Source organism: Nicotiana attenuata, unplaced genomic scaffold (genome assembly GCF_001879085.1).
Source record: "Nicotiana attenuata strain UT unplaced genomic scaffold, NIATTr2, whole genome shotgun sequence".
NCBI lineage: Eukaryota > Viridiplantae > Streptophyta > Magnoliopsida > Solanales > Solanaceae > Nicotiana > Nicotiana attenuata.
Window position 1 is genome coordinate 12,699 of NW_017672640.1, and position 12,703 is coordinate 25,401.

Sequence of the window (12,703 nt, forward strand, 5' to 3'; positions counted from 1 at the left end):
TCCCATTACTTCCCCCTGTTTTCTCCCAACCCTTTTACCTTACTAGTCTTACGTACCCCACAGATAACCATTCTAACCATTTTAGAAGTGGGTGAAGAATCAGCCACTTCTTTCCCTTTTTCCCTCACATCACTACTCACACCCTCACTCTCCTTTTCTTTTTAACTTTTATTTTTACCTCCTCTCCTTCTTGACCAGACGTTTCCACATTCACAACAGACCCAACCAAAATGAAACTATTCTCCAGATTTTCAACTAGAACAGAACGTACCTCAAAAGGGGGATTTTGCACAGATGTTGTCTGTTCAGAGTTAGAAGCCCCAGTTCCTCCCCCCTTACTCGCAGACTTGAAAGAATCATCAGAATTTTCAGAATCTTGGGCTTGACTAACCTTTAATTTTCCGTTTAGTTTCTTTGAAAGCGCACCTGTAGCCACAGTTTTGCGAGCAAGCATCTTCACTCGCCTTCTCCTAGGTTGGGAGGTTGTGCTGGGTTGAGGAGTAGTGGAGGAATCGGAGGGGTAGGTTATGGAGGAGTGCCTGGATTATCTTGGGGGTTGGTCATCTTTGCTAATTCTGGAAGAGAATTTCTGAATTTAGTTTTGGAAGAGAGAAGAGCAGAGAACAAACAAAAATTGAGGGTTTTGAGAATTATGGGAGTGGCAGTGGTGATGATGATGGATTTTAAAGGGAGAAGGTTAATTAATGTCCAACGCCAGCTTTTTGTAGTCAATTAGAAATCCAATCACTCTGAAATTTTCAGGTTGAAAGGGCGGTTAAGCTTCCCTAGATTCTAGGCATTTTTATATGGTGAGGATTTTAATTGAAGCGGAACTGGTTCAAACTCAAAAGGATAGATTTCCCCGAAGTTTTTGGAAATAGGTAGGATGCTGCTCATGAATTAAATATTAATATTTCTAATTGTGCAGAATGTAGAAAACATAACTCGTTACTCAAATGAACTAGTACTGATGAACCAGGTTCTTCACTAAGAATCCTTTTGATCCTGCCTCAATTTGCCAAAATAGAAAAAAAAATTGTTAGAGATCAACGAGTCATATCAACACATGGCGCAGGAGTATACTATTTACAGTATGAAACTGAGCAAAAATTAATCTAGATATGTACACAAGTTCCAGATTTCCTAACCAAAAACATTTTTTTCATTTTTTTTATTGTGCATTCTGAACTGGTTTCATTAGGTGATCTTAATCATCCATAGTTCTAACCTGTTCCTTTCAAAGCTTTCTCTACTCAGTGCTTTTGTAAAAATGTCAGCAATCTGCTTATCAGTAGCACAAAATTCTATAGTGATCAGTCCTTTCTCATAGTTGTCCCTTAAGAAATGGTGTCTAACATCTATGTGCTTAGTTCTCTTATAATGAACCGGGTTCTTAGTCATACTAATAGCACTGGTGTTATCATAAAAAATAGGGATGCAACCAACTTCAATACCAAACTCCATTAACTATTGTTTGATCCATAGCAATTGGGCACAGCAAGAGGCAGCAGCAACATACTCAGCTTCAGCGGTAGATAAGGCCACTGAATTTTGCTTTTTAGTGGCCCATGACACCAGACATGAACCAAGAAAGTGTGCCATACCTGAGGTGCTCTTTCTGTCCACAAGGAAACCTGCATAGTCAGCATCAGCATATCCCACTAGATTAAAGTTACTACCTTTTGGATACCAAAGGCAAAGGTCAGTAGTGCCTTTCAAGTATCTCAATATTCTCTTGACAGCAGTCAAGTGGGATTCCTTTGGATTTGCTTGAAATCGAGCACAAAGTCCTACACTGAAGACAATGTCAGTCAGCTAGCAGTAAGATACAAAGTGAACCAATCATACCCCTATACAACTTCTGATCAACAGATGAACCAGGTTCATCTATGTCTAATTTTGTGGCTATTGCAATAGGAGTGTCTATTTCCTTTGATTCGTCCATTTTAAACTTCTTAATCAATTCTTTTGCATATTTCTATTGATGGATCATGGTTCCATTTGAGTTTTGTTTAATTTGTAAGCCTAAGAAGAAGTTAAGCTCACCCATCATACTCATTTCAAATTCACTCTGCATTAATTTAGCAAATTCCTTACTAAGTTTTTCAGTGGTTGCCCATAAAATTATTGTAACGACCCGGCCAGTCGTTTTTGGAATTTACGCCCTGATCCCTCATTAACTGCTTCCCCTAAGTTCATTTCTGCTATTTTGGTTTGTCGGGACGTTCGGTGTTGGGATTCGGAGTGTTTTGGGACACTTAGTTCCTAAATAAGAGCTTAAGAATTGAAAAATGGTCCGAAATCGGAACAGTGTGAACACGGACCTCGGAATGGAAATCTGATGGTTCTGTTAGCTCCGTTAGGTGATTTCGGGGTTGGGAGCATGTTCGGAATGTATTTTGGAGGCTCGTAGCTCATTTAGGCTTGAAATGCCGAAGTTTGAATTTTTGAAGTTTCCGGTCCGATAGTGAATTTTTGATCCGAGGGTCGCAATGGAATTCTGGAAGTTTCTGTAGCACCGTCGTGTCATTTGGGATGTGTGTGCAAAATTTCAGGTCATTCGGGCGAGGTTTGGTTAGGTTTTTGATCGAAAGTGTGTTTTGTTGGAATTTAAAGTTCTTAGGCTTAAATCTTTGATTAATTCGTGTTTCCGGCGTTGTTTTAGGTGGTTTAAGGATTGGTACAAGTTTGAATGATGTTATGGGATATGTCCGTAGGTTTGGTTGAGGTCCCGGGGGCCTCGAGTGTGTTTGGGATGCTCATCCGAGCAATTTAAAGTTTGGAAATGTTGCAGAAAGTTGCAGGTCTGAATTCCTTCTTCGCGTTCACGAAGAAGGCACGTGGTCATTTTACCTATTTTCGCGCCCTGGCTCTAAATTTAATAGTGGAATCAGTTGTTTGCAATATTATTTACGATATGTAATTGAATTGAATAGATTTGGGCCCTTTGGAGTCGGATACTCGTGGCAAAGGCGTGGTTTCTATTGATATTGAGCCGGTTCGAGGTAAGTGGCTTGTCTAACCTTGTGTGGGGGACCTTTCCCCTTAGGATTTGTTATTTGTTGATTTGAGTGCCTTGTATGCGAGGTGACAGGCGTGTACTTGAGCCAATTGTTGGAAATCTGGTTTTTCTTAAGATATTGAGATTGAGTTCCTTTCATATTTGCTTTATTCTACTTGCAATTATAACTTGTGCTAGATTAGGAAAGCATGTTTAGTTGATTTAACTTGCCTAATTGCTTAAGTTGCCTTAACTGTACTACGTGAAGCATGCTAGGCCAGTACTACCTGTTGCTTGTCTTTTGTACTTCGTTTCCGTGTACCTTCTGGTTGTGATTGCGCATTTACATTGGGACTACGGATGTGGGATTCCGGTAGCTCCCCCCTTGTTTGTTTACTTTGGGACTACGGGTTCGATTCCCGGTAGATCCCCCGCACTTTTACTTTGGGGCTGCGTGTTAGATTCCCGATGGATCCCCCTGCACATTGATAGTTGGGCTACGGGACGGTATCCCGGGAGACCCTTCGGGTATACACATATGATGGACTACGGGACGGTATCCCGGGAGATCCACTAGACAGTTGAGAAAAGGACTACAGGACGGTATCCTGGGAGATCCTCATTGTTACCATTGGTGTTGAGCTGTACTTATTCTGTGGTTGTTCCGTTCTTGTGTATTTGCTATTGCCTTGCTTAATCTGTCTTATATCATTGCTGTATTTATTATTTCTGTCAGATTATCATATTGTTAGTTATTGTTATTACTATATTTTGTCTCAGTATGGCCTTGACCTTCCTCGTCACTACCCAACCGAGGTTAGGCTTGGCACTTACTGAGTACCGCTGTGGTGTACTCATGCCCTTCCTGCGCATGTTTTTCATGTGCAGATCATCCAGTACCTCTACTCAGGTGCCCTATCAGTGAGGCAGGAGGACTACGGAGACTTCGAGGTAGATCTCCTGCGTCCGCAGACCGACGAGTCTCCCTCTTATTCTATCTTAGTTTTTCCTTCTTTCGGTTGTTAGAAATTCTGTAGTTTGGAACCTTTACTATAAACTTCTGTAGCCTGTGTTGCCCGTGAGTTTCCGAGTTTTGGGAATTGTTTTAGACTTGTGATATTGAGTTGTACTTGCCAAGCGGCATTCAGTACAGTTTCTTTTAGATATTTGATTTGATTTTCTCTATTTTTCAGCAATTAATATATTTCCGCAAATGTTAGGCTTACCTGGTCATGGGGACCAGGTGCCGTCATGACATGTTCACGGTTGGTGAACTAGGGTCATGACAAGTTGGTATCAGAGCTCTAGGTTCATAGGAGTCACAGAACACAGGCCGGTTTATTAGAGTCTCGGTGATCGGTACGGAGACATCTGTACTTATCTACGAGAGGCTATGTAACTGTTTAGGAAAAATCTTCGTTTCATTTGAATTCCTTGTCGTGCGATATTTTGACATCAATTCTAAACTTATGACCTCTATTCTCTCACAGATGGTGAGGACACATGCCACTCGAGATGATCAGGCACCCGCGCCCCCTAGTGCAGCCGTTCGAGGCCGGGGGAGAGGCCGAGGACGCGCACGTGGTGCAGCCAGAGCACCTGCGCGAGCTGCCGCCGAGGTACCACTAGCAGATCCAGCCGGAGCCCAGGCACCTGGCACACCTACTACTGCCACTACTACTCCAGCGCTCCGGGAGACTTTGGCTCAGTTCATGAGCATGTACACCACCTTGGCTCAGGTGGGGTTGCTTCCCTCGCTGCAGCCACATCCCAGGCCGGGGGTAGGAGCGCAGACTCCCGCCGTCCGCACTCCTGAGCAGCGAGTGCAGGTTGAGAAGGTTCCCGAGATTATTCCCCCGACCGCCTGCAGCACCAATTCAGCCCGAGGATGGGTCNGATACCCTCTCTTGGCACCCAAATCTTTCCTTTAGCACATGGCAAAAGTATAAGTTTGGGGGGAGAGATGAGGATTGCAACAAAGTGGTAAAAAGGCACAAAAGTGAAGAAAAGGAAAGGCAATGAAAAAGAAAGAAAATAAAAAAAAAAGACAAAAAGAAATTTCAATGTGAAAAAGAATAAAAAGGGATTCAAGGAAAGCAATGAAAAAGAAGAAAGGTGTGGAAAGTTGAAAAAGGAGAAAAGGTTTGAAATGCATAAGAAAGAGTGACAATGTGTCTCTCTAACCCCTTAGAAAGAAGTGAAATGACTCAAAGAGTCAAGTGAATTGTGCCAAATGAATCAAAAGAAGTGCTTAAGGGAAGATGGAACCCACTTGAACAAAAACATGACCTACCCTAAACCAAAAGCCTTCACAATGACTCCACAAAAGCCCTATATGATCTTGAGTTGAATGAAGCTTACATTAGTGGATACTTACATAAGGGGCAAGAATATGGTACCTAGAGCCGGACTTGTGACCTTTCCTTGAGAGAGATGAGTGAATTCCCATTAACCTCGTTTTGTGTGCCACTATTCTAAAGGTGAGGTTTGCTTAGGGAGAGTTGAGGATGTGTGAGTTTGGGTTCCACAATGAAAAGTAATTGAAAGAGTTCTTTGATGTGTTGAGTCAACTCTTGATGCTCTTGTGTCGCACTTGATCCATGGTTTTTCAAAGGTTAAATGTTGTTAATGATTCATTTGTATTGAGGGCAATTGTTAGTCCCAATTGAGGCTAGTCGAGGTTACTTTAGGATAGCTGAAAATTCTTGGATTTTACCTCAAGGGGTGGGTCTTATTTTGTTTGCTTGAGGACAAGCAAAAGCTTAAGTTTGGGGGAGTTGATAACTAGGGATTTTGATGTGTTTCATGCTCCTTCTTGCTTACGCTTTGATTACAAATTCTTACAAAATAGTCCCAAAAGGCTCATAAGTTGTGCTTGATTGCAGGTTTGATCAACGAAGTGACGGGATGTCAAATATCAGCTTAAAAGGAGTGAAACCTGCACAACTATCAAAGACAAAGACAACTCAAGACAAACTAGCCTAGTGCGGCCGCAGTCCATTCTATGCGGTCCGCACTAGGGAGATTCAGAGACTGGTTTTTCAAGGCATAAAAGCAGTGCGGCCGTAGTAGATATTGTGCGGCCCGCACTGAAGACACCGCGGCCGCACCACCATTCTGTGTGGTCTGCGGAAGAGAAGATCAGAGAGATGTAATTTGCCAAGGTTCAAGCCAGCGCGGTCCGCGATCATGTTTGTGCGGACCGCATTAGAAACCTCCGCGACCGCGGTCCATTCTGCTCGGTCCGCGGAGCCTGAGTTCAGAGAGCCAAGATTTCAAGTCCAAGAGCCTAGTGCGGCCACAGTCCATTTTGTGCGGCCCGCAGGGGTATTTTTGTCCAGTTTTTCCAGCTTGGTATAAATAGAACCTTTTTCCATTTTTAGGGTATCAGACATTACAGAACAGTAGCTGCGCTCGTGAGAAGTCATTTTGTAGCCATTTTGGGCACTTTAACGTAGTTTTAGCAATTGAAACTTTGTATTTACTTTATTAATTAATTAATATGTCTTTCTGTTCATCTATTTCTCTGATTTTATGTTCAAGCATGAGTAGCTACCCTAGTGCTTAGATTGGGTAGTATTGAGCAACAGTTATAACATATTTTCCCAATCATGTCAATCAAGCCTTAGATGCAATTACCCGTCAATTAGCCACCTAGGTGGTCACTACCCTAGTGCTTTTTAAACCATTAGATACAACTTGTAGCAATTTACTCTTAGTCTAATTTAGTTGCAATTATAATTTGTAGTTTGATCATAGTAGAATATAAAGAAAACCCAATAATTATGAGAAGTGTAATTAAGAACACATACACGATCCTAAGCTAAATAGATACTCGACTCCAATCCTAGCTCTCTGTGGATTCGATCCCGACCCACAAATCGGGTAAAAGCTATTACGACCCTCTGTCGCTACTTTTTAGTGGTGCGGAGTTGGCAGCGATCACCTATAAGGTTCTGCATTTTGTCATGTTTAGAAACCATGCCTATAGGTTCCAAAAAATCATGTCTTAAAATCAGATTAATAATAGATTCCATCCCTATAGGACTTAATTCAGATTCTAGTACAATGAGTAATTATGTATGTTTTCCCACCTGCAAATCGTTAAAATCAATATTACACTTAGATATCATGCCTATAGGGAACCATATTCGAAATTCTGCTTTTCAATCTAGTTTAGTCTAAATAAGTCAACTTGATCACGCCTAGTTCATTTCTGACTCGGTTTTATTAAGTATGAAGTATTTCTCGAAACAAGTTCTTTCAAACTGCCTCAATCTCATTAGATATCATGCCTATAGGTATTAGGAGTCCATTTCAAAACCTGCTTTGTTTTTGCATTAATATAGACATCAGTACTCCGCGTATAGGCAAGCCCTTAGGGCGTTTTCAAAATTGCATATTTCAAATTGTCTCTATTGCTTATGTTTTCTAAATCCTAACAAGCCTTTTTTTTAAAAAGAAATCCGTAGGCAACCACTAGGGTTATAAATTCTGAGTCTAAATTGTTTGCATATTCACCTAGATATCCTGCTTTAGGACGTTATCTAATAACGACCTTAACTGTGCTTGAGTCGTGCTGCTTACGTGTTTGTTTGAGGAGGAAATTCTGAGCCTCTAAATTGCTCCCTTTATGTGTTGAAAGTCCTAAATGTTTTGATTGTCGCCTTAGACTTTTCGCCTTTAAAAACCTTAGGGGTACATCTAGAACCACCTATAGGTAGAGGTCCTAACTCCCTCCAGAACCATTAAGAAGGGATGGGTAGCAACACGTGATAGGAATCCGTGACCAACACTCGCTTTGCATGACCAATAAGGGGACGTGAAGGGTAGACATGGATATGATGACCGGTGCGCTAATGCCACGCGTAGCCCCTTTCTAAGGAGTGATTACCGGACACTGTAATGATGTGATCCTATAGGCTAACCAACCTAGGACGCGCCTTTACATTCACAAATATGCTTAGATTGTACTTCTTTCTTTTCAAAATTTAGCTTCTCATTAACTTTTCTTTTTTTTTTTCTCAAACATTTGTGTATTTAAACTTAAAACCCCTACTAATTGAGCAATACTTATTTATTTGCTAATTTATACAAATCCACAAAAACTGTTTGGCCGGGAACCACACTAGTGGATCCTGAGGGGTGCCTAACACCTTCCCCTTAGGATAATTTCAAGCCCTTACCCTATCTCTGGTTACCAAACGTAGTTATAACTAAACCCTATAGGTGCCCTAACGCACCTTAAATCGTTAGGTGGCGTCTCTTTAAAAATTCAAACCCCTTTCCCAAAAGGAACGAGTTGTCTCAACCAAAATGTCACAAACTCGATTTCGCGAGAAAAAGGGGGCGCGACAGCATGGCGACTCTGCTGGGGATTTTTAGGCTTTTACCATTTCAGACCGTTTTTGTGAATTTGTACCCCTATGTGCAATTATTTGTTTAATTCCTTTAAGCATTTAATTTCTTCTTCAAAATCAACTGACGTATCTTCTTGTTTCCTTCCTTTATAACCGTTTTAAAATTATAAAAATTGCTGTATTTATCGCTTTCTTAACGTGCAAATACATGAAAACATGCTTTTAATTGTTGCATATTCATGCTCAACATCATACTCCACACGTGCCAAACAAAATATTATAGCAACGCTTGATGAGTGGTTGTGCCCTTCCTGTATCATTATCCCCTAAATTCAGAAAGGCTTATTTGCGGCAAAACTAGTCGATCAGCGGTGCAGTCGACAGTTCCGTGCCTTCCCCCTTGAGTTGTCCGCTCAAGCTTACCAGTCTAAAACCCCATAGAAACCTTACTCTGTTCAAATCGTGCATGCATCATGGTCAAACCTAGCCGGATCAGTTATGTTGTCCACATAATGATCCTTTAAGATAGCCTTGTCCAAAAGTCCACTGGGTTTCCCTAAACCCAAATGGACATCATCACGTTCTGTGCATTTATTTGGAGAACTAAATGCTTCATGCTGATTGTTGATGTTAAATAGTCGAGCTTGGTGGGGGTAAGGGCCTAACCCTTTTTGCCTTGCAGAAATATGAGGCACGAAGTCCCCAGATTCGGCATGGTCACCAACATCCACCCAAGATTGCTGAGTTGGTGGGAAGATTTACATTCTAGTGACAAAACCCTGGTCAAAAAATATCTGGGTAATCTACCATCCCTCCTGGAGATCCAGCCTAACAACATGATAATAGAGGCTGCTACCTTATTTTGGAAAGGGGCGTGTTCCGCTTTGGGGACATCGAAATGACACCATTGCTAGAGGAGATAGGAGGACTGACCGGTCTTGTGTGGGAAACCCCAGGTTTGCTAATGCCTGAGAACCGCACATGCAAGGGTTTTTTAAAAATGATGGGTTTGAAGAAGAATGCAGAATTGGTATGCCTAAAGAAATCATACATCCCTTTTGACTACCTATATGAAAGGTACGGTCACAGCAAATCATACCGTACCTACCATGACGAGTTTGCCATCACATCCTTGGGACATATCCATTGTAGGGTATTCGTCTTCATGTTTTGCTCTCTAGGTCTGATCGTGTTTCCAATGAAGAAAGGGAGAATTCATACTAGGCTGGCTATGGTAACCAAGACCCTAATGGAGGGGATTGGTGGGCAGACATTCAGCATTGTACCCATGATCATTGGAGACATATACCGAGCCTTAGAGAAGTGTCAACAAGGAGGGAGACACTTCGAAGGCTGCAATCTACTACTTAAGCTTTGGCTCATAGAACATCTCCAAAAGGGCGAATACCGACAAGAAATTCAGCGAAGGGCCTGGGATGACCACATCGCTTTCCACCATCCAAAGCGAATGAATTACATCCCCGACATGTTCGCTCAGCCTAAGAATACCAAAGAATGGGTTGAGCTCTTTGATAACCTGACTGAGGAACAGGTTCAATGGATGTTCGAGTGGTTTCCGACAGAGGAGTTCATCGCCCGATCCAGAGATGCACCCTTCCTGATACTGATTGGTCTAAGAGGAACATACCCTTACGTCCCTCTTCGAGTTATGAGGCAAGCAGGTAGGAAGCAAGTCATACCCAGGGTCGACAAGATGAGCCATCTTCAAGCTGGCTTCCAAAATGATGATAGCTCCCACAAGTTCCAAGCCCAGCACATGTGGCACTGCAAGATCGTAATGGAGAAAGACACTATTGAGCCGAACAGATATCATACCGGTTGTAACCCTTTCTATTCTGGTTGGTTGGAAGACAATTGGGATGGTCTGGGTCAGCCAGGGTTTGTTCAAGGCCACAAAATTATAGATGAAAAGGCCGACGCGCAAGTCAAATACAACCAGCTGCGCAAAAGGATCCGTGAATGCGAGAGCGAACACCGCGAGATACAAGAGTCCAACAAGAAGCTGATTGAGGAATGGAAAGAATGGCTATCGGTGCCAACAAAAGGCTAGGATACTTGGAGCGAGGCATAGTAGAACTAGAGGAAAATATCTCAAAAGGGTTGAAGATTGTCAAAATGCTGAGGGGACTGAAGGTGGACATCTAGCCAGAGCATACCTGTTGCTGGGACTTCGCGAATTGGGGAAGCTGTTCGAAGGATTTAAGGATGCCGAGTCTGGGGAAGGTCCTTCCGGGACCAAATAGATAGGAATTTACTTTTTCGCTTTATGAATGTAATAAGGCAATTGGCCATTAGTGACTTTTATTTCTTGCTTATTTAGTGTCATTTTGAGGATTCGTCTATTTTTATCAATAAAATGAGGCATTTAGCATTAAAAGTTCTCCCAGTCTATTTGTCGCTAGGCCTACCTCGGGCACAACGAGGCTCCCAAATCAGGACGCGCTTTACATTCCTGCACTATGTGTTTAAATATTGCAATACTTTTTATAATCCTCACTGACTTGATTACCTTTTGTTTTTAGTTTTGCTTTCTTTCTTTTATTCCTCTCCCCAAAGGTTAGTTCGTGCACTCTGGCATCATCATCTTATTTCACAAGGTCCATGGGCCCTCCACCCACTCCTCCTCTTAGTCCCTCTAAAGGCAAGAACAAAGGCAAGAATAAAATAGAAGATTTAAACAACATCAGGAAAAAGAACACAGCTGAACGAGTAGAGTCCACTAATGGCCAGGGTATTCGGGTTCCTAATGAGAATGTGTCACAGCTTGAACAGAAACTGTTGAAATTCTAGGAAGAGCTCGATCAGGTTCGAAATCTAGCAAACCTGTCATTTTCCCTCAACACCCCAGACATCAACTTCCCCAACGTTCAAAACCCCACACCTCCTCAAAATATCCCAAAACAGCAGAATCATCCCGCACCTCACCATCATGCTGCTCCACCAAAGAACCAATGTAACACCTGCCATACCCCAAACAACACTCCGCTACTCATCCTAGAACCTCAGAACTCCACAAACGACCATTTACACATCCATACACCAGGCCACCATAACAATCCTATCTACGTGGAGACCATGCACACTCCACCCAAACCATCTCATACACACCTAAGTCTGGTGAAAAGGATATGCTTATCAGGAACTTGGCCGAGGAACTTAAGAAACTGACCAGCCGGATTCAGAGCGTCGAGGGAAGCAAAGGAATCGAAGGGCTGAACTATGAAGACCTTTGCATACAGCCTCATGTCGAACTACCTGAGGGGTACAAACCTCCTAAGTTTGAAATGTTCGATGGTACGGGTGATCCAAGGGTCCATCTGAGGACCTATTGGGACAAGCTGGTTGGAGTAGGGAAGGATGAAAGGATCCGCATGAAGCTGTTCATGAGGAGTTTGAAAGGAGATGCATTGTCTTGGTACATCAGCCAAGATCCCAAGAAATGGTCAAGATGGGTGAGCATGGCATCTAACTTTATGGAGAGATTCAGATTTAATACAGAGAATGCACGACGTGTTCTATATCCAGAATTTGAAGAAGAAGCCACGGAGACATTTCGCGAGTATGCTACTCGCTGGAGGTTCGAAGCTGCTAAAGTCAGGTCCGCCTTAGAAGAGGAACAAATGAACAAGTTGTTTGTCCGGGCTCAGGACCCGCAGTACTATGAACGGTTGATGATGATTGAGAACCACAAGTTCTCCGACATAATCAAATTAGGTGAAAGAATTGAAGAAGGTATTAAAAGTGGTATGGTCACAAATTTCGAAGCCTTGCAAGCTACAAATAAGGCTCTACAGTTCGGTGGTGTGTCCAAGAAAAGGGACGTAGGGGCCGTGATGGTTGCACAAAGGACCAAGTCTCCCCTCAAATACCAAACTTACCCAACACCTCCACTCACGTACCAGTCAACCCCAAATTACCAAGCACCCTCATACCAGGCTCCACCACCAACTTATCAATCATCTCCACCTCCTACATATCAACCTACTTCACCCAGATACTCCCAACCCGCTCATGTCTACAACACTTATAACTCTCAACCATCCCATTATCAATCACCCCTTGCACGCCAAAACTTCCCAAGACCTCGACCTAATTTTGATCGCAGACCTCCAAAACAATATACCGCCATCGCTGAACCCATCGACCAGCTATATGAGAAGCTCAAAGCTGTTGGTTATGTTACCCCCATCCCTGCTGCAAGCCCTGAGAATCCTTCTCAATGGGTTAATCCAAACAAGTCCTGTGCATAATACTCCAGCATGAAAGGGCACACCATCGATGAATGCCGCTCTTTGAAAGACAAGATACAGTCCTTGATTGA